This window comes from Schistocerca cancellata, unplaced genomic scaffold (genome assembly GCF_023864275.1).
Source record: "Schistocerca cancellata isolate TAMUIC-IGC-003103 unplaced genomic scaffold, iqSchCanc2.1 HiC_scaffold_1100, whole genome shotgun sequence".
NCBI lineage: Eukaryota > Metazoa > Arthropoda > Insecta > Orthoptera > Acrididae > Schistocerca > Schistocerca cancellata.
This window is the reverse complement of record NW_026047099.1, coordinates 4,957,782-4,976,216: the sequence shown is the minus strand read 5'-3', so window position 1 is coordinate 4,976,216 and position 18,435 is coordinate 4,957,782. Positions and strand designations below refer to the sequence as shown.

The 18,435-nt window shown below is 55.2% G+C and overlaps 19 non-coding genes across 19 annotated transcripts; all 19 read left to right on the top strand.

Moving 5' to 3' along the window:
• Nucleotides 1-604: 604 nt before the first annotated feature.
• LOC126155177 (5S ribosomal RNA) lies at nucleotides 605-723 on the top strand. Its single transcript, XR_007532686.1, has one exon. It is a non-coding gene; the product is annotated as a 5S ribosomal RNA (ribosomal RNA).
• An 847-nt stretch (nucleotides 724-1,570) lies between these two features.
• LOC126155371 (5S ribosomal RNA) lies at nucleotides 1,571-1,689 on the top strand. Its single transcript, XR_007532868.1, has one exon. It is a non-coding gene; the product is annotated as a 5S ribosomal RNA (ribosomal RNA).
• An 807-nt stretch (nucleotides 1,690-2,496) lies between these two features.
• On the top strand, nucleotides 2,497-2,615 carry LOC126155003 (5S ribosomal RNA). Its single transcript, XR_007532524.1, has one exon. It is a non-coding gene; the product is annotated as a 5S ribosomal RNA (ribosomal RNA).
• An 827-nt stretch (nucleotides 2,616-3,442) lies between these two features.
• Nucleotides 3,443-3,561, top strand: LOC126154812 (5S ribosomal RNA). The gene has a single exon (XR_007532346.1). It is a non-coding gene; the product is annotated as a 5S ribosomal RNA (ribosomal RNA).
• Nucleotides 3,562-4,388: 827 nt separating this feature from the next.
• Nucleotides 4,389-4,507, top strand: LOC126155735 (5S ribosomal RNA). The gene has a single exon (XR_007533177.1). It is a non-coding gene; the product is annotated as a 5S ribosomal RNA (ribosomal RNA).
• An 827-nt stretch (nucleotides 4,508-5,334) lies between these two features.
• Nucleotides 5,335-5,453, top strand: LOC126155002 (5S ribosomal RNA). Its single transcript, XR_007532523.1, has one exon. It is a non-coding gene; the product is annotated as a 5S ribosomal RNA (ribosomal RNA).
• An 827-nt stretch (nucleotides 5,454-6,280) lies between these two features.
• On the top strand, nucleotides 6,281-6,399 carry LOC126155296 (5S ribosomal RNA). The gene has a single exon (XR_007532797.1). It is a non-coding gene; the product is annotated as a 5S ribosomal RNA (ribosomal RNA).
• Nucleotides 6,400-7,226: 827 nt separating this feature from the next.
• LOC126155130 (5S ribosomal RNA) lies at nucleotides 7,227-7,344 on the top strand. Its single transcript, XR_007532642.1, has one exon. It is a non-coding gene; the product is annotated as a 5S ribosomal RNA (ribosomal RNA).
• Nucleotides 7,345-8,171: 827 nt separating this feature from the next.
• Nucleotides 8,172-8,290, top strand: LOC126155059 (5S ribosomal RNA). The gene has a single exon (XR_007532577.1). It is a non-coding gene; the product is annotated as a 5S ribosomal RNA (ribosomal RNA).
• Nucleotides 8,291-9,117: 827 nt separating this feature from the next.
• Nucleotides 9,118-9,236, top strand: LOC126155284 (5S ribosomal RNA). Its single transcript, XR_007532786.1, has one exon. It is a non-coding gene; the product is annotated as a 5S ribosomal RNA (ribosomal RNA).
• Nucleotides 9,237-10,064: 828 nt separating this feature from the next.
• On the top strand, nucleotides 10,065-10,183 carry LOC126155295 (5S ribosomal RNA). Its single transcript, XR_007532796.1, has one exon. It is a non-coding gene; the product is annotated as a 5S ribosomal RNA (ribosomal RNA).
• An 827-nt stretch (nucleotides 10,184-11,010) lies between these two features.
• On the top strand, nucleotides 11,011-11,128 carry LOC126155129 (5S ribosomal RNA). The gene has a single exon (XR_007532641.1). It is a non-coding gene; the product is annotated as a 5S ribosomal RNA (ribosomal RNA).
• Nucleotides 11,129-11,955: 827 nt separating this feature from the next.
• Nucleotides 11,956-12,074, top strand: LOC126154940 (5S ribosomal RNA). Its single transcript, XR_007532466.1, has one exon. It is a non-coding gene; the product is annotated as a 5S ribosomal RNA (ribosomal RNA).
• An 827-nt stretch (nucleotides 12,075-12,901) lies between these two features.
• On the top strand, nucleotides 12,902-13,020 carry LOC126154768 (5S ribosomal RNA). Its single transcript, XR_007532305.1, has one exon. It is a non-coding gene; the product is annotated as a 5S ribosomal RNA (ribosomal RNA).
• An 827-nt stretch (nucleotides 13,021-13,847) lies between these two features.
• On the top strand, nucleotides 13,848-13,966 carry LOC126154674 (5S ribosomal RNA). Its single transcript, XR_007532217.1, has one exon. It is a non-coding gene; the product is annotated as a 5S ribosomal RNA (ribosomal RNA).
• Nucleotides 13,967-14,793: 827 nt separating this feature from the next.
• Nucleotides 14,794-14,912, top strand: LOC126154756 (5S ribosomal RNA). Its single transcript, XR_007532294.1, has one exon. It is a non-coding gene; the product is annotated as a 5S ribosomal RNA (ribosomal RNA).
• An 827-nt stretch (nucleotides 14,913-15,739) lies between these two features.
• Nucleotides 15,740-15,858, top strand: LOC126154745 (5S ribosomal RNA). The gene has a single exon (XR_007532283.1). It is a non-coding gene; the product is annotated as a 5S ribosomal RNA (ribosomal RNA).
• An 827-nt stretch (nucleotides 15,859-16,685) lies between these two features.
• LOC126154928 (5S ribosomal RNA) lies at nucleotides 16,686-16,804 on the top strand. Its single transcript, XR_007532455.1, has one exon. It is a non-coding gene; the product is annotated as a 5S ribosomal RNA (ribosomal RNA).
• Nucleotides 16,805-17,631: 827 nt separating this feature from the next.
• On the top strand, nucleotides 17,632-17,750 carry LOC126154733 (5S ribosomal RNA). Its single transcript, XR_007532272.1, has one exon. It is a non-coding gene; the product is annotated as a 5S ribosomal RNA (ribosomal RNA).
• Nucleotides 17,751-18,435: the final 685 nt, after the last annotated feature.

The following is an 18,435-nucleotide window of genomic DNA, read 5'->3' as shown; positions in this document are numbered from 1 at the left end:
ATTGTTGTGTAGGAGTGTAGAGTTCCAAATTTGATTTGTAACGACGAATGTATTCCTTAGTCGTCTCGTCTCGTCCCGCAGACGTTTGTCGTGATTGCGCTGTCATATGGACCACGACCCGAGCGGCAGCGAGCGGCAGTCGAGCAAAGTCGGGACAAGTCGGGACGGGGACAGGGACAGGGATAGGAATGGTGCGAATGCACTGCAAACTACGCAGACACCTGGTGTGATGCGTGGCGAGGCGACGCGAGGAAGCCCACATCGCTACCAGTGGCGCCCTCCAGCACGACACTGCCACACCCCGCACAGGCCCTCCGCTGAACACCAGAGTCAAGATGCGTCCTCCGCTAGTGTCGAAGGCTGCACGCGCCCAGCGAATGACAGGGGGTGCAACGAGCAGCAGTGCGTCTCACACATGCGGCGGTGCGCCCGCCAATTCGGCCGTCGCTCTGCTGGGACGCCGGGCGCGCCTCCCCGCGCCGTCCTCGAGGAACTGGCGGTTGCGGAAGGAAGCGCTTTCGTCAAATGCGGCCGAAAACTAACAATTTGTGTGTTGGGAGAAAAGCCGAACGCGAATTCTGCCGTGCTCCTACATTAGATGAGCGCCAACGGCCATACCATGATGAATACACTGGTTCTCGTCCGATCACCGAAGTTAAGCATCATCGTGCCCGGCTAGTACTTGGATGGGTGACCGCTTGGGAAACCCGGGTGCTGTTGGCTCCCTTCCTTTTGTTTTTTTGTTATGTCGCCAGCCCAATTTTCAAACTACCTTTCTGTTGTGACAAAGATGCTTCCTTAAGCCTTTTAAACTACTGTAATGGTACGAAAATGCAGTAATTAACTCAGTTTGAGGGAGAATGTGCTAACCAAGTTTGCCAAGAAGACTTTGAAAACGACAAAACAGTACGAATCGGCAGGTGATTTCTGAAATACGTCACCGCCTATTGTTGTGTAGGAGTGTAGAGTTCCAAATTTGATTTGTAACCACGAATGTATTCCTTAGTCGTCTCGTCTCGTCCCGCAGACGTTTGTCGTGCTTGCGCTGTCATATGGACCACGACCCGAGCGGCAGCGAGCGGCAGTCGAGCAAAGTCGGGACAAGTCGGGACGGGGACAGGGACAGGGATAGGAATGGTGCGAATGCACTGCAAACTACGCAGACACCTGGTGTGAGGCGAGGCGAGGCGAGGCGAGGCGAGGCGAGGCGAGGCGAGGAAGCCCACAACGCTACCAGTGGCGCCCTCCAGCACGACACTGCCACACCCCACACAGGCCCTCCGCTGAACACCAGGGACAAGATGCGTCCTCCGCTAGTGTCGAAGGCTGCACGCGCCCAGCGAATGACAGGGGGTGCAACGAGCAGCAGTGCGTCTCACACACGCGGCGGTGCGCCCGCCAATTCGGCCGTCGCTCTGCTGGGACGCCGGGCGCGCCTCCCCGCGCCGTCCTCGAGGAACTGGCGGTTGCGGAAGGAAGCGCTTTCGTCAAATGCGGCCGAAAACTAACATTTTGTGTGTTGGGAGAAAAGCCGAACGCGAATTCTGCCGTGCTCCTACATTAGATGAGCGCCAACGGCCATACCATGATGAATACACCGGTTCTCGTCCGATCACCGAAGTTAAGCATCATCGTGCCCGCCTATTACTTGGATGGGTGACCGCTTGGGAAACCCGGGTGCTGTTGGCTCCCTTCCTTTTGTTTTTTTGTTATGTCGCCAGCCCAATTTTCAAACTACCTTTCTGTTGTGAAAAAGATGCTTCCTTAAGCCTTTTAAACTACTGTAATGGTACGAAAATGCAGTAATTAACTCAGTTTGAGGGAGAATGTGCTAACCAAGTTTGCCAAGAAGACTTTGAAAACGACAAAACAGTACGAATCGGCAGGTGATTTCTGAAATACGTCACCGCCTATTGTTGTGTAGGAGTGTAGAGTTCCAAATTTGATTTGTAACCACGAATGTATTCCTTAGTCGTCTCGTCTCGTCCCGCAGACGTTTGTCGTGATTGCGCTGTCATATGGACCACGACCCGAGCGGCAGCGAGCGGCAGTCGAGCAAAGTCGGGACAAGTCGGGACGGGGACAGGGACAGGGATAGGAATGGTGCGAATGCACTGCAAACTACGCAGACACCTGGTGTGAGGCGAGGCGAGGCGAGGCGAGGAAGCCCACATCGCTACCAGTGGCGCCCTCCAGCACGACACTGCCACACCCCGCACAGGCCCTCCGCTGAACACCAGGGACAAGATGCGTCCTCCGCTAGTGTCGAAGGCTGCACGCGCCCAGCGAATGACAGGGGGTGCAACGAGCAGCAGTGCGTCTCACACACGCGGCCGTCGCTCTGCTGGGACGCCGGGCGCGCCTCCCCGCGCCGTCCTCGAGGAACTGGCGGTTGCGGAAGGAAGCGCTTTCGTCAAATGCGGCCGAAAACTAACATTTTGTGTGTTGGGAGAAAAGCCGAACGCGAATTCTGCCGTGCTCCTACATTAGATGAGCGCCAACGGCCATACCATGATGAATACACCGGTTCTCGTCCGATCACCGAAGTTAAGCATCATCGTGCCCGGCTAGTACTTGGATGGGTGACCGCTTGGGAAACCCGGGTGCTGTTGGCTCCCTTCCTTTTGTTTTTTTGTTATGTCGCCAGCCCAATTTTCAAACTACCTTTCTGTTGTGACAAAGATGCTTCCTTAAGCCTTTTAAACTACTGTAATGGTACGAAAATGCAGTAATTAACTCAGTTTGAGGGAGAATGTGCTAACCAAGTTTGCCAAGAAGACTTTGAAAACGACAAAACAGTACGAATCGGCAGGTGATTTCTGAAATACGTCACCGCCTATTGTTGTGTAGGAGTGTAGAGTTCCAAATTTGATTTGTAACCACGAATGTATTCCTTAGTCGTCTCGTCTCGTCCCGCAGACGTTTGTCGTGCTTGCGCTGTCATATGGACCACGACCCGAGCGGCAGCGAGCGGCAGTCGAGCAAAGTCGGGACAAGTCGATACGGGGACAGGGACAGGGATAGGAATGGTGCGAATGCACTGCAAACTACGCAGACACCTGGTGTGAGGCGAGGCGAGGCGAGGCGAGGAAGCCCACATCGCTACCAGTGGCGCCCTCCAGCACGACACTGCCACACCCCGCACAGGCCCTCCGCTGAACACCAGGGACAAGATGCGTCCTCCGCTAGTGTCGAAGGCTGCACGCGCCCAGCGAATGACAGGGGGAGCAACGAGCAGCAGTGCGTCTCACACACGCGGCGGTGCGCCCGCCAATTCGGCCGTCGCTCTGCTGGGACGCCGGGCGCGCCTCCCCGCGCCGTCCTCGAGGAACTGGCGGTTGCGGAAGGAAGCGCTTTCGTCAAATGCGGCCGAAAACTAACATTTTGTGTGTTGGGAGAAAAGCCGAACGCGAATTCTGCCGTGCTCCTACATTAGATGAGCGCCAACGGCCATACCATGATGAATACACCGGTTCTCGTCCGATCACCGAAGTTTAGCATCATCGGGCCCGGCTAGTACTTGGATGGGTGACCGCCTGGGAAACCCGGGTGCTGTTGGCTCCCTTCCTTTTGTTTTTTTGTTATGTCGCCAGCCCAATTTTCAAACTACCTTTCTGTTGTGACAAAGATGCTTCCTTAAGCCTTTTAAACTACTGTAATGGTACGAAAATGCAGTAATTAACTCTGTTTGAGGGAGAATGTGCTAACCAAGTCTGTCAAGAAGACTTTGAAAACGACAAAACAGTACGAATCGGCAGGTGATTTCTGAAATACGTCACCGCCTATTGTTGTGTAGGAGTGTAGAGTTCCAAATTTGATTTGTAACCACGAATGTATTCCTTAGACGTCTCGTCTCGTCCCGCAGACGTTTGTCGTGCTTGCGCTGTCATATGGACCACGACCCGAGCGGCAGCGAGCGGCAGTCGAGCAAAGTCGGGACAAGTCGGGACGGGGACAGGGACAGGGATAGGAATGGTGCGAATGCACTGCAAACTACGCAGACACCTGGTGTGAGGCGAGGCGAGGCGAGGCGAGGAAGCCCACATCGCTACCAGTGGCGCCCTCCAGCACGACACTGCCACACCCCGCACAGGCCCTCCGCTGAACACCAGGGACAAGATGCGTCCTCCGCTAGTGTCGAAGGCTGCACGCGCCCAGCGAATGACAGGGGGTGCAACGAGCAGCAGTGCGTCTCACACACGCGGCGGTGCGCCCGCCAATTCGGCCGTCACTCTGCTGGGACGCCGGGCGCGCCTCCCCGCGCCGTCCTCGAGGAACTGGCGGTTGCGGAAGGAAGCGCTTTCGTCAAATGCGGCCGAAAACTAACATTTTGTGTGTTGGGAGAAAAGCCGAACGCGAATTCTGCCGTGCTCCTACATTAGATGAGCGCCAACGGCCATACCATGATGAATACACCGGTTCTCGTCCGATCACCGAAGTTAAGCATCATCGGGCCCGGCAAGTACTTGGATGGGTGACCGCCTGGGAAACCCGGGTGCTGTTGGCTCCCTTCCTTTTGTTTTTTTGTTATGTCGCCAGCCCAATTTTCAAACTACCTTTCTGTTGTGACAAAGATGCTTCCTTAAGCCTTTTAAACTACTGTAATGGTACGAAAATGCAGTAATTAACTCAGTTTGAGGGAGAATGTGCTAACCAAGTTTGCCAAGAAGACTTTGAAAACGACAAAACAGTACGAATCGGCAGGTGATTTCTGAAATACGTCACCGCCTATTGTTGTGTAGGAGTGTAGAGTTCCAAATTTGATTTGTAACCACGAATGTATTCCTTAGTCGTCTCGTCTCGTCCCGCAGACGTTTGTCGTGATTGCGCTGTCATATGGACCACGACCCGAGCGGCAGCGAGCGGCAGTCGAGCAAAGTCGGGACAAGTCGGGACGGGGACAGGGACAGGGATAGGAATGGTGCGAATGCACTGCAAACTACGCAGACACCTGGTGTGAGGCGAGGCGAGGCGAGGCGAGGAAGCCCACATCGCTACCAGTGGCGCCCTCCAGCACGACACTGCCACACCCCGCACAGGCCCTCCGCTGAACACCAGGGACAAGATGCGTCCTCCGCTAGTGTCGAAGGCTGCACGCGCCCAGCGAATGACAGGGGGTGCAACGAGCAGCAGTGCGTCTCACACACGCGGCGGTGCGCCCGCCAATTCGGCCGTCGCTCTGCTGGGACGCCGGGCGCGCCTCCCCGCGCCGTCCTCGAGGAATTGGCGGTTGCGGAAGGAAGCGCTTTCGTCAAATGCGGCCGAAAACTAACATTTTGTGTGTTGGGAGAAAAGCCGAACGCGAATTCTGCCGTGCTCCTACATTAGATGAGCGCCAACGGCCATACCATGATGAATACACCGGTTCTCGTCCGATCACCGAAGTTAAGCATCATCGTGCCCGGCTAGTACTTGGATGGGTGACCGCTTGGGAAACCCGGGTGCTGTTGGCTCCCTTCCTTTTGTTTTTTTGTTATGTCGCCAGCCCAATTTTCAAACTACCTTTCTGTTGTGACAAAGATGCTTCCTTAAGCCTTTTAAACTACTGTAATGGTACGAAAATGCAGTAATTAACTCAGTTTGAGGGAGAATGTGCTAACCAAGTTTGCCAAGAAGACTTTGAAAACGACAAAACAGTACGAATCGGCAGGTGATTTCTGAAATACGTCACCGCCTATTGTTGTGTAGGAGTGTAGAGTTCCAAATTTGATTTGTAACCACGAATGTATTCCTTAGTCGTCTCGTCTCGTCCCGCAGACGTTTGTCGTGCTTGCGCTGTCATATGGACCACGACCCGAGCGGCAGCGAGCGGCAGTCGAGCAAAGTCGGGACAAGTCGATACGGGGACAGGGACAGGGATAGGAATGGTGCGAATGCACTGCAAACTACGCAGACACCTGGTGTGAGGCGAGGCGAGGCGAGGCGAGGAAGCCCACATCGCTACCAGTGGCGCCCTCCAGCACGACACTGCCACACCCCGCACAGGCCCTCCGCTGAACACCAGGGACAAGATGCGTCCTCCGCTAGTGTCGAAGGCTGCACGCGCCCAGCGAATGACAGGGGGTGCAACGAGCAGCAGTGCGTCTCACACACGCGGCGGTGCGCCCGCCAATTCGGCCGTCGCTCTGCTGGGACGCCGGGCGCGCCTCCCCGCGCCGTCCTCGAGGAACTGGCGGTTGCGGAAGGAAGCGCTTTCGTCAAATGCGGCCGAAAACTAACATTTTGTGTGTTGGGAGAAAAGCCGAACGCGAAGTCTGCCGTGCTCCTACATTAGATGAGCGCCAACGGCCATACCATGATGAATACACCGGTTCTCGTCCGATCACCGAAGTTAAGCATCATCGTGCCCGACTAGTACTTGGATGGGTGACCGCTTGGGAAACCCGAGTGCTGTTGGCTCCCTTCCTTTTGTTTTTTTGTTATGTCGCCAGCCCAATTTTCAAACTACCTTTCTGTTGTGACAAAGATGCTTCCTTAAGCCTTTTAAACTACTGTAATGGTACGAAAATGCAGTAATTAACTCTGTTTGAGGGAGAATGTGCTAACCAAGTCTGTCAAGAAGACTTTGAAAACGACAAAACAGTACGAATCGGCAGGTGATTTCTGAAATACGTCACCGCCTATTGTTGTGTAGGAGTGTAGAGTTCCAAATTTGATTTGTAACCACGAATGTATTCCTTAGACGTCTCGTCTCGTCCCGCAGACGTTTGTCGTGCTTGCGCTGTCATATGGACCACGACCCGAGCGGCAGCGAGCGGCAGTCGAGCAAAGTCGGGACAAGTCGGGACGGGGACAGGGACAGGGATAGGAATGGTGCGAATGCACTGCAAACTACGCAGACACCTGGTGTGAGGCGAGGCGAGGCGAGGCGAGGAAGCCCACATCGCTACCCGTGGCGCCCTCCAGCACGACACTGCCACACCCCGCACAGGCCCTCCGCTGAACACCAGGGACAAGATGCGTCCTCCGCTAGTGTCGAAGGCTGCACGCGCCCAGCGAATGACAGGGGGTGCAACGAGCAGCAGTGCGTCTCACACACGCGGCGGTGCGCCCGCCAATTCGGCCGTCACTCTGCTGGGACGCCGGGCGCGCCTCCCCGCGCCGTCCTCGAGGAACTGGCGGTTGCGGAAGGAAGCGCTTTCGTCAAATGCGGCCGAAAACTAACATTTTGTGTGTTGGGAGAAAAGCCGAACGCGAATTCTGCCGTGCTCCTACATTAGATGAGCGCCAACGGCCATACCATGATGAATACACCGGTTCTCGTCCGATCACCGAAGTTAAGCATCATCGGGCCCGGCTAGTACTTGGATGGGTGCCGCCTGGGAAACCCGGGTGCTGTTGGCTCCCTTCCTTTTGTTTTTTTGTTATGTCGCCAGCCCAATTTTCAAACTACCTTTCTGTTGTGACAAAGATGCTTCCTTAAGCCTTTTAAACTACTGTAATGGTTCGAAAATGCAGTAATTAACTCAGTTTGAGGGAGAATGTGCTAACCAAGTTTGCCAAGAAGACTTTGAAAACGACAAAACAGTACGAATCGGCAGGTGATTTCTGAAATACGTCACCGCCTATTGTTGTGTAGGAGTGTAGAGTTACAAATTTGATTTGTAACCACGAATGTATTCCTTAGTCGTCTCGTCTCGTCCCGCAGACGTTTGTCGTGCTTGCGCTGTCATATGGACCAAGACCCGAGCGGCAGCGAGCGGCAGTCGAGCAAAGTCGGGACAAGTCGGGACGGGGACAGGGACAGGGATAGGAATGGTGCGAATGCACTGCAAACTACGCAGACACCTGGTGTGAGGCGAGGCGAGGCGATGCGAGGAAGCCCACATCGCTACCAGTGGCGCCCTCCAGCACGACACTGCCACACCCCGCACAGGCCCTCCGCTGAACACCAGGGACAAGATGCGTCCTCCGCTAGTGTCGAAGGCTGCACGCGCCCAGCGAATGACAGGGGGTGCAACGAGCAGCAGTGCGTCTCACACACGCGGCGGTGCGCCCGCCAATTCGGCCGTCGCTCTGCTGGGACGCCGGGCGCGCCTCCCCGCGCCGTCCTCGAGGAACTGGCGGTTGCGGAAGGAAGCGCTTTCGTCAAATGCGGCCGAAAACTAACATTTTGTGTGTTGGGAGAAAAGCCGAACGCGAATTCTGCCGTGCTCCTACATTTGATGAGCGCCAACGGCCATACCATGATGAATACACCGGTTCTCGTCCGATCACCGAAGTTAAGCATCATCGGGCCCGGTTAGTACTTGGATGGGTGACCGCCTGGGAAACCCGGGTGCTGTTGGCTCCCTTCCTTTTGTTTTTTTGTTATGTCGCCAGCCCAATTTTCAAACTACCTTTCTGTTGTGACAAAGATGCTTCCTTAAGCCTTTTAAACTACTGTAATGGTTCGAAAATGCAGTAATTAACTCAGTTTGAGGGAGAATGTGCTAACCAAGTTTGCCAAGAAGACTTTGAAAACGACAAAACAGTACGAATCGGCAGGTGATTTCTGAAATACGTCACCGCCTATTGTTGTGTAGGAGTGTAGAGTTCCAAATTTGATTTGTAACCACGAATGTATTCCTTAGTCGTCTCGTCTCGTCCCGCAGACGTTTGTCGTGCTTGCGCTGTCATATGGACCACGACCCGAGCGGCAGCGAGCGGCAGTCGAGCAAAGTCGGGACAAGTCGGGACGGGGACAGGGACAGGGATAGGAATGGTGCGAATGCACTGCAAACTACGCAGACACCTGGTGTGAGGCGAGGCGAGGCGAGGCGAGGAAGCCCACATCGCTACCAGTGGCGCCCTCCAGCACGACACTGCCACACCCCGCACAGGCCCTCCGCTGAACACCAGGGACAAGATGCGTCCTCCGCTAGTGTCGAAGGCTGCACGCGCCCAGCGAATGACAGGGGGTGCAACGAGCAGCAGTGCGTCTCACACACGCGGCGGTGCGCCCGCCAATTCGGCCGTCGCTCTGCTGGGACGCCGGGCGCGCCTCCCCGCGCCGTCCTCGAGGAACTGGCGGTTGCGGAAGGAAGCGCTTTCGTCAAATGCGGCCGAAAACTAACATTTTGTGTGTTGGGAGAAAAGCCGAACGCGAATTCTGCCGTGCTCCTACATTAGATGAGCGCCAACGGCCATACCATGATGAATACACCGGTTCTCGTCCGATCACCGAAGTTAAGCATCATCGTGCCCGGCTAGTACTTGGATGGGTGACCGCTTGGGGAACCCGGGTGCTGTTGGCTCCCTTCCTTTTGTTTTTTTGTTATGTCGCCAGCCCAATTTTCAAACTACCTTTCTGTTGTGACAAAGATGCTTCCTTAAGCCTTTTAAACTACTGTAATGGTACGAAAATGCAGTAATTAACTCAGTTTGAGGGAGAATGTGCTAACCAAGTTTGCCAAGAAGACTTTGAAAACGACAAAACAGTACGAATCGGCAGGTGATTTCTGAAATACGTCACCGCCTATTGTTGTGTAGGAGTGTAGAGTTCCAAATTTGATTTGTAACCACGAATGTATTCCTTAGTCGTCTCGTCTCGTCCCGCAGACGTTTGTCGTGCTTGCGCTGTCATATGGACCACGACCCGAGCGGCAGCGAGCGGCAGTCGAGCAAAGTCGGGACAAGTCGATACGGGGACAGGGACAGGGATAGGAATGGTGCGAATGCACTGCAAACTACGCAGACACCTGGTGTGAGGCGAGGCGAGGCGAGGCGAGGAAGCCCACATCGCTACCAGTGGCGCCCTCCAGCACGACACTGCCACACCCCGCACAGGCCCTCCGCTGAACACCAGGGACAAGATGCGTCCTCCGCTAGTGTCGAAGGCTGCACGCGCCCAGCGAATGACAGGGGGTGCAACGAGCAGCAGTGCGTCTCACACACGCGGCGGTGCGCCCGCCAATTCGGCCGTCGCTCTGCTGGGACGTTCGGGCGCGCCTCCCCGCGCCGTCCTCGAGGAACTGGCGGTTGCGGAAGGAAGCGCTTTCGTCAAATGCGGCCGAAAACTAACATTTTGTGTGTTGGGAGAAAAGCCGAACGCGAATTCTGCCGTGCTCCTACATTAGATGAGCGCCAACGGCCATACCATGATGAATACACCGGTTCTCGTCCGATCACCGAAGTTAAGCATCATCGTGCCCGACTAGTACTTGGATGGGTGACCGCTTGGGAAACCCGAGTGCTGTTGGCTCCCTTCCTTTTGTTTTTTTGTTATGTCGCCAGCCCAATTTTCAAACTACCTTTCTGTTGTGACAAAGATGCTTCCTTAAGCCTTTTAAACTACTGTAATGGTACGAAAATGCAGTAATTAACTCAGTTTGAGGGAGAATGTGCTAACCAAGTCTGTCAAGAAGACTTTGAAAACGACAAAACAGTACGAATCGGCAGGTGATTTCTGAAATACGTCACCGCCTATTGTTGTGTAGGAGTGTAGAGTTCCAAATTTGATTTGTAACCACGAATGTATTCCTTAGACGTCTCGTCTCGTCCCGCAGACGTTTGTCGTGCTTGCGCTGTCATATGGACCACGACCCGAGCGGCAGCGAGCGGCAGTCGAGCAAAGTCGGGACAAGTCGGGACGGGGACAGGGACAGGGATAGGAATGGTGCGAATGCACTGCAAACTACGCAGACACCTGGTGTGAGGCGAGGCGAGGCGAGGCGAGGAAGCCCACATCGCTACCCGTGGCACCCTCCAGCACGACACTGCCACACCCCGCACAGGCCCTCCGCTGAACACCAGGGACAAGATGCGTCCTCCGCTAGTGTCGAAGGCTGCACGCGCCCAGCGAATGACAGGGGGTGCAACGAGCAGCAGTGCGTCTCACACACGCGGCGGTGCGCCCGCCAATTCGGCCGTCACTCTGCTGGGACGCCGGGCGCGCCTCCCCGCGCCGTCCTCGAGGAACTGGCGGTTGCGGAAGGAAGCGCTTTCGTCAAATGCGGCCGAAAACTAACATTTTGTGTGTTGGGAGAAAAGCCGAACGCGATTTCTGCCGTGCTCCTACATTAGATGAGCGCCAACGGCCATACCATGATGAATACACCGGTTCTCGTCCGATCACCGAAGTTAAGCATCATCGGGCCCGGCTAGTACTTGGATGGGTGCCGCCTGGGAAACCCGGGTGCTGTTGGCTCCCTTCCTTTTGTTTTTTTGTTATGTCGCCAGCCCAATTTTCAAACTACCTTTCTGTTGTGACAAAGATGCTTCCTTAAGCCTTTTAAACTACTGTAATGGTTCGAAAATGCAGTAATTAACTCAGTTTGAGGGAGAATGTGCTAACTAAGTTTGCCAAGAAGACTTTGAAAACGACAAAACAGTACGAATCGGCAGGTGATTTCTGAAATACGTCACCGCCTATTGTTGTGTAGGAGTGTAGAGTTACAAATTTGATTTGTAACCACGAATGTATTCCTTAGTCGTCTCGTCTCGTCCCGCAGACGTTTGTCGTGCTTGCGCTGTCATATGGTCCAAGACCCGAGCGGCAGCGAGCGGCAGTCGAGCAAAGTCGGGACAAGTCGGGACGGGGACAGGGACAGGGATAGGAATGGTGCGAATGCACTGCAAACTACGCAGACACCCGGTGTGAGGCGAGGCGAGGCGATGCGAGGAAGCCCACATCGCTACCAGTGGCGCCCTCCAGCACGACACTGCCACACCCCGCACAGGCCCTCCGCTGAACACCAGGGACAAGATGCGTCCTCCGCTAGTGTCGAAGGCTGCACGCGCCCAGCGAATGACAGGGGGTGCAACGAGCAGCAGTGCGTCTCACACACGCGGCGGTGCGCCCGCCAATTCGGCCGTCGCTCTGCTGGGACGCCGGGCGCGCCTCCCCGCGCCGTCCTCGAGGAACTGGCGGTTGCGGAAGGAAGCGCTTTCGTCAAATGCGGCCGAAAACTAACATTTTGTGTGTTGGGAGAAAAGCCGAACGCGAATTCTGCCGTGCTCCTACATTTGATGAGCGCCAACGGCCATACCATGATGAATACACCGGTTCTCGTCCGATCACCGAAGTTAAGCATCATCGGGCCCGGTTAGTACTTGGATGGGTGACCGCCTGGGAAACCCGGGTGCTGTTGGCTCCCTTCCTTTTGTTTTTTTGTTATGTCGCCAGCCCAATTTTCAAACTACCTTTCTGTTGTGACAAAGATGCTTCCTTAAGCCTTTTAAACTACTGTAATGGTTCGAAAATGCAGTAATTAACTCAGTTTGAGGGAGAATGTGCTAACCAAGTTTGCCAAGAAGACTTTGAAAACGACAAAACAGTACGAATCGGCAGGTGATTTCTGAAATACGTCACCGCCTATTGTTGTGTAGGAGTGTAGAGTTCCAAATTTGATTTGTAACCACGAATGTATTCCTTAGTCGTCTCGTCTCGTCCCGCAGACGTTTGTCGTGCTTGCGCTGTCATATGGTCCAAGACCCGAGCTGCAGCGAGCGGCAGTCGAGCAAAGTCGGGACAAGTCGGGACGGGGACAGGGACAGGGATAGGAATGGTGCGAATGCACTGCAAACTACGCAGACACCTGGTGTGAGGCGAGGCGAGGCGATGCGAGGAAGCCCACATCGCTACCAGTGGCGCCCTCCAGCACGACACTGCCCCACCCCGCACAGGCCCTCCGCTGAACACCAGGGACAAGATGCGTCCTCCGCTAGTGTCGAAGGCTGCACGCGCCCAGCGAATGACAGGGGGTGCAACGAGCAGCAGTGCGTCTCACACACGCGGCGGTGCGCCCGCCAATTCGGCCGTCGCTCTGCTGGGACGCCGGGCGCGCCTCCCCGCGCCGTCCTCGAGGAACTGGCGGTTGCGGAAGGAAGCGCTTTCGTCAAATGCGGCCGAAAACTAACATTTTGTGTGTTGGGAGAAAAGCCGAACGCGAATTCTGCCGTGCTCCTACATTAGATGAGCGCCAACGGCCATACCATGATGAATACACCGGTTCTCGTCCGATCACCGAAGTTAAGCATCATCGGGCCCGGCTAGTACTTGGATGGGTGACCGCCTGGGAAACCCGGGTGCTGTTGGCTCCCTTCCTTTTGTTTTTTTGTTATGTCGCCAGCCCAATTTTCAAACTACCTTTCTGTTGTGACAAAGATGCTTCCTTAAGCCTTTTAAACTACTGTAATGGTACGAAAATGCAGTAATTAACTCAGTTTGAGGGAGAATGTGCTAACCAAGTTTGCCAAGAAGACTTTGAAAACGACAAAACAGTACGAATCGGCAGGTGATTTCTGAAATACGTCACCGCCTATTGTTGTGTAGGAGTGTAGAGTTCCAAATTTGATTTGTAACCACGAATGTATTCCTTAGCCGTCTCGTCTCGTCCCGCAGACGTTTGTCGTGCTTGCGCTGTCATATGGACCACGACCCGAGCGGCAGCGAGCGGCAGTCGAGCAAAGTCGGGACAAGTCGGGACGGGGACAGGGACAGGGATAGGAATGGTGCGAATGCACTGCAAACTACGCAGACACCTGGTGTGAGGCGAGGCGAGGCGAGGCGAGGAAGCCCACATCGCTACCAGTGGCGCCCTCCAGCACGACACTGCCACACCCCGCACAGGCCCTCCGCTGAACACCAGGGACAAGATGCGTCCTCCGCTAGTGTCGAAGGCTGCACGCGCCCAGCGAATGACAGGGGGTGCAACGAACAGCAGTGCGTCTCACACACGCGGCGGTGCGCCCGCTAATTCGGCCGTCGCTCTGCTGGGACACCGGGCGCGCCTCCCCGCGCCGTCCTCGAGGAACTGGCGGTTGCGGAAGGAAGCGCTTTCGTCAAATGCGGCCGAAAACTAACATTTTGTGTGTTGGGAGAAAAGCCGAACGCGAATTCTGCCATGCTCCTACATTAGATGAGCGCCAACGGCCATACCATGATGAATAAACCGGTTCTCGTCCGATCACCGAAGTTAAGCATCATCGGGCCCGGTTAGTACTTGGATGGGTGACCGCCTGGGAAACCCGGGTGCTGTTGGCTCCCTTCCTTTTGTTTTTTTGTTATGTCGCCAGCCCAATTTTCAAACTACCTTTCTGTTGTGACAAAGATGCTTCCTTAAGCCTTTTAAACTACTGTAATGGTACGAAAATGCAGTAATTAACTCAGTTTGAGGGAGAATGTGCTAACCAAGTTTGCCAAGAAGACTTTGAAAACGACAAAACAGTACGAATCGGCAGGTGATTTCTGAAATACGTCACCGCCTATTGTTGTGTAGGAGTGCAGAGTTCCAAATTTGATTTGTAACCACGAATGTATTCCTTAGTCGTCTCGTCTCGTCCCGCAGACGTTTGTCGTGCTTGCGCTGTCATATGGACCACGACCCGAGCGGCAGCGAGCGGCAGTCGAGCAAAGTCGGACCAAGTCGGGACGGGGACAGGGACAGGGATAGGAATGGTGCGAATGCACTGCAAACTACGCAGACACCTGGTGTGAGGCGAGGCGAGGCGAGGCGGGGAAGCCCACATCGCTACCAGTGGCGCCCTCCAGCACGACACTGCCACACCCCGCACAGGCCCTCCGCTGAACACCAGGGACAAGATGCGTCCTCCGCTAGTGTCGAAGGCTGCACGCGCCCAGCGAATGACAGGGGGTGCAACGAGCAGCAGTGCGTCTCACACACGCGGCGGTGCGCCCGCCAATTCGGCCGTCGCTCTGCTGGGACGCCGGGCGCGCCTCCCCGCGCCGTCCTCGAGGAACTGGCGGTTGCGGAAGGAAGCGCTTTCGTCAAATGCGGCCGAAAACTAACATTTTGTGTGTTGGGAGAAAAGCCGAACGCGAATTCTGCCGTGCTCCTACATTAGATGAGCGCCAACGGCCATACCATGATGAATACACCGGTTCTCGTCCGATCACCGAAGTTAAGCATCATCGGGCCCGGCTAGTACTTGGATGGGTGACCGCCTGGGAAACCCGGGTGCTGTTGGCTCCCTTCCTTTTGTTTTTTTGTTATGTCGCCAGCCCAATTTTCAAACTACCTTTCTGTTGTGACAAAGATGCTTCCTTAAGCCTTTTAAACTACTGTAATGGTACGAAAATGCAGTAATTAACTCAGTTTGAGGGAGAATGTGCTAACCAAGTTTGCCAAGAAGACTTTGAAAACGACAAAACAGTACGAATCGGCAGGTGATTTCTGAAATACGTCACCGCCTATTGTTGTGTAGGAGTGTAGAGTTCCAAATTTGATTTGTAACCACGAATGTATTCCTTAGTCGTCTCGTCTCGTCCCGCAGACGTTTGTCGTGCTTGCGCCGTCATATGGACCACGACCCGAGCGGCAGCGAGCGGCAGTCGAGCAAAGTCGGGACAAGTCGGGACGGGGACAGGGACAGGGATAGGAATGGTGCGAATGCACTGCAAACTACGCAGACATCTGGTGGGAGGCGAGGCGAGGCGAGGCGAGGAAGCCCACATCGCTACCAGTGGCGCCCTCCAGCACGACACTGCCACACGCCGCACAGGCCCTCCGCTGAACACCAGGGACAAGATGCGTCCTCCGCTAGTGTCGAAGGCTGCACGCGCCCAGCGAATGACAGGGGGTGCAACGAGTAGCAGTGCGTCTCACACACGCGGCGGTGCGCCCGTCAATTCGGCCGTCGCTCTGCTGGGACGCCGGGCGCGCCTCCCCGCGCCGTCCTCGAGGAACTGGCGGTTGCGGAAGGAAGCGCTTTCGTCAAATGCGGCCGAAAACTAACATTTTGTGTGTTGGGAGAAAAGCCGAACGCGAATTCTGCCGTGCTCCTACATTAGATGAGCGCCAACGGCCATACCATGATGAATACACCGGTTCTCGTCCGATCACCGAAGTTAAGCATCATCGGGCCCGGCTAGTACTTGGATGGGTGACCGCCTGGGAAACCCGGGTGCTGTTGGCTCCCTTCCTTCTGTTTTTTTGTTATGTCGCCAGCCCAATTTTCAAACTACCTTTCTGTTGTGACAAAGATGCTTCCTTAAGCCTTTTAAACTACTGTAATGGTACGAAAATGCAGTAATGAACTCAGATTGAGGGCGAATGTGCTAACCAAGTTTGCCAAGAAGACTTTGAAAACGACAAAACAGTACGAATCGGCAGGTGATTTCAGAAATACGTCACCGCCTATTGTTGTGTAGGAGTGTAGAGTTCCAAATTTGATTTGTAACCACGAATGTATTCCTTAGTCGTCTCGTCTCGTCCCGCAGACGTTTGTCGTGCTTGCGCTGTCATATGGACCACGACCCGAGCGGCAGCGAGCGGCAGTCGAGCAAAGTCGGGACAAGTCGGGACGGGGACAGGGACAGGGATAGGAATGGTGCGAATGCACTGCAAACTACGCAGACACCTGGTGTGAGGCGAGGCGAGGCGATGCGAGGAAGCCCACATCGCTACCAGTGGCGCCCTCCAGCACGACACTGCCCCACCCCGCACAGGCCCTCCGCTGAACACCAGGGACAAGATGCGTCCTCCGCTAGTGTCGAAGGCTGCACGCGCCCAGCGAATGACAGGGGGTGCAACGAGCAGCAGTGCGTCTCACACACGCGGCGGTGCGCCCGCCAATTCGGCCGTCGCTCTGCTGGGACGCCGGGCGCGCCTCCCCGCGCCGTCCTCGAGGAACTGGCGGTTGCGGAAGGAAGCGCTTTCGTCAAATGCGGCCGAAAACTAACATTTTGTGTGTTGGGAGAAAAGCCGAACGCGAATTCTGCCGTGCTCCTACATTAGATGAGCGCCAACGGCCATACCATGATGAATACACCGGTTCTCGTCCGATCACCGAAGTTAAGCATCATCGTGCCCGGCTAGTACTTGGATGGGTGACCGCCTGGGAAACCCGGGTGCTGTTGGCTCCCTTCCTTTTGTTTTTTTGTTATGTCGCCAGCCCAATTTTCAAACTACCTTTCTGTTGTGACAAAGATGCTTCCTTAAGCCTTTTAAACTACTGTAATGGTACGAAAATGCAGTAATTAACTCAGTTTGAGGGAGAATGTGCTAACCAAGTTTGCCAAGAAGACTTTGAAAACGACAAAACAGTACGAATCGGCAGGTGATTTCTGAAATACGTCACCGCCTATTGTTGTGTAGGAGTGTAGAGTTCCAAATTTGATTTGTAACCACGAATGTATTCCTTAGTCGTCTCGTCTCGTCCCGCAGACGTTTGTCGTGCTTGCGCCGTCATATGGACCACGACCCGAGCGGCAGCGAGCGGCAGTCGAGCAAAGTCGGGACAAGTCGGGACGGGGACAGGGACAGGGATAGGAATGGTGCGAATGCACTGCAAACTACGCAGACATCTGGTGGGAGGCGAGGCGAGGCGAGGCGAGGAAGCCCACATCGCTACCAGTGGCGCCCTCCAGCACGACACTGCCACACGCCGCACAGGCCCTCCGCTGAACACCAGGGACAAGATGCGTCCTCCGCTAGTGTCGAAGGCTGCACGCGCCCAGCGAATGACAGGGGGTGCAACGAGTAGCAGTGCGTCTCACACACGCGGCGGTGCGCCCGCCAATTCGGCCGTCGCTCTGCTGGGACGCCGGGCGCGCCTCCCCGCGCCGTCCTCGAGGAACTGGCGGTTGCGGAAGGAAGCGCTTTCGTCAAATGCGGCCGAAAACTAACATTTTGTGTGTTGGGAGAAAAGCCGAACGCGAATTCTGCCGTGCTCCTACATTAGATGAGCGCCAACGGCCATACCATGATGAATACACCGGTTCTCGTCCGATCACCGAAGTTAAGCATCATCGGGCCCGGCTAGTACTTGGATGGGTGACCGCCTGGGAAACCCGGGTGCTGTTGGCTCCCTTCCTTCTGTTTTTTTGTTATGTCGCCAGCCCAATTTTCAAACTACCTTTCTGTTGTGACAAAGATGCTTCCTTAAGCCTTTTAAACTACTGTAATGGTACGAAAATGCAGTAATGAACTCAGATTGAGGGCGAATGTGCTAACCAAGTTTGCCAAGAAGACTTTGAAAACGACAAAACAGTACGAATCGGCAGGTGATTTCAGAAATACGTCACCGCCTATTGTTGTGTAGGAGTGTAGAGTTCCAAATTTGATTTGTAACCACGAATGTATTCCTTAGTCGTCTCGTCTCGTCCCGCAGACGTTTGTCGTGCTTGCGCTGTCATATGGACCACGACCCGAGCGGCAGCGAGCGGCAGTCGAGCAAAGTCGGGACAAGTCGGGACGGGGACAGGGACAGGGATAGGAATGGTGCGAATGCACTGCAAACTACGCAGACACCTGGTTTGAGGCAAGGCGAGGCGAGGCGAGACGAGGAAGCCCACATCGCTACCAGTGGCGCCCTCCAGCACGACACTGCCAGACCCCGCACAGGCCCTCCGCTGAACACCAGGGACAAGATGCGTCCTCCGCTAGTGTCGAAGGCTGCACGCGCCCAGCGAATGACAGGGGGTGCAACGAGCAGCAGTGCGTCTCACACACGCGGCGGTGCGCCCGCCAATTCGGCCGTCGCTCTGCTGGG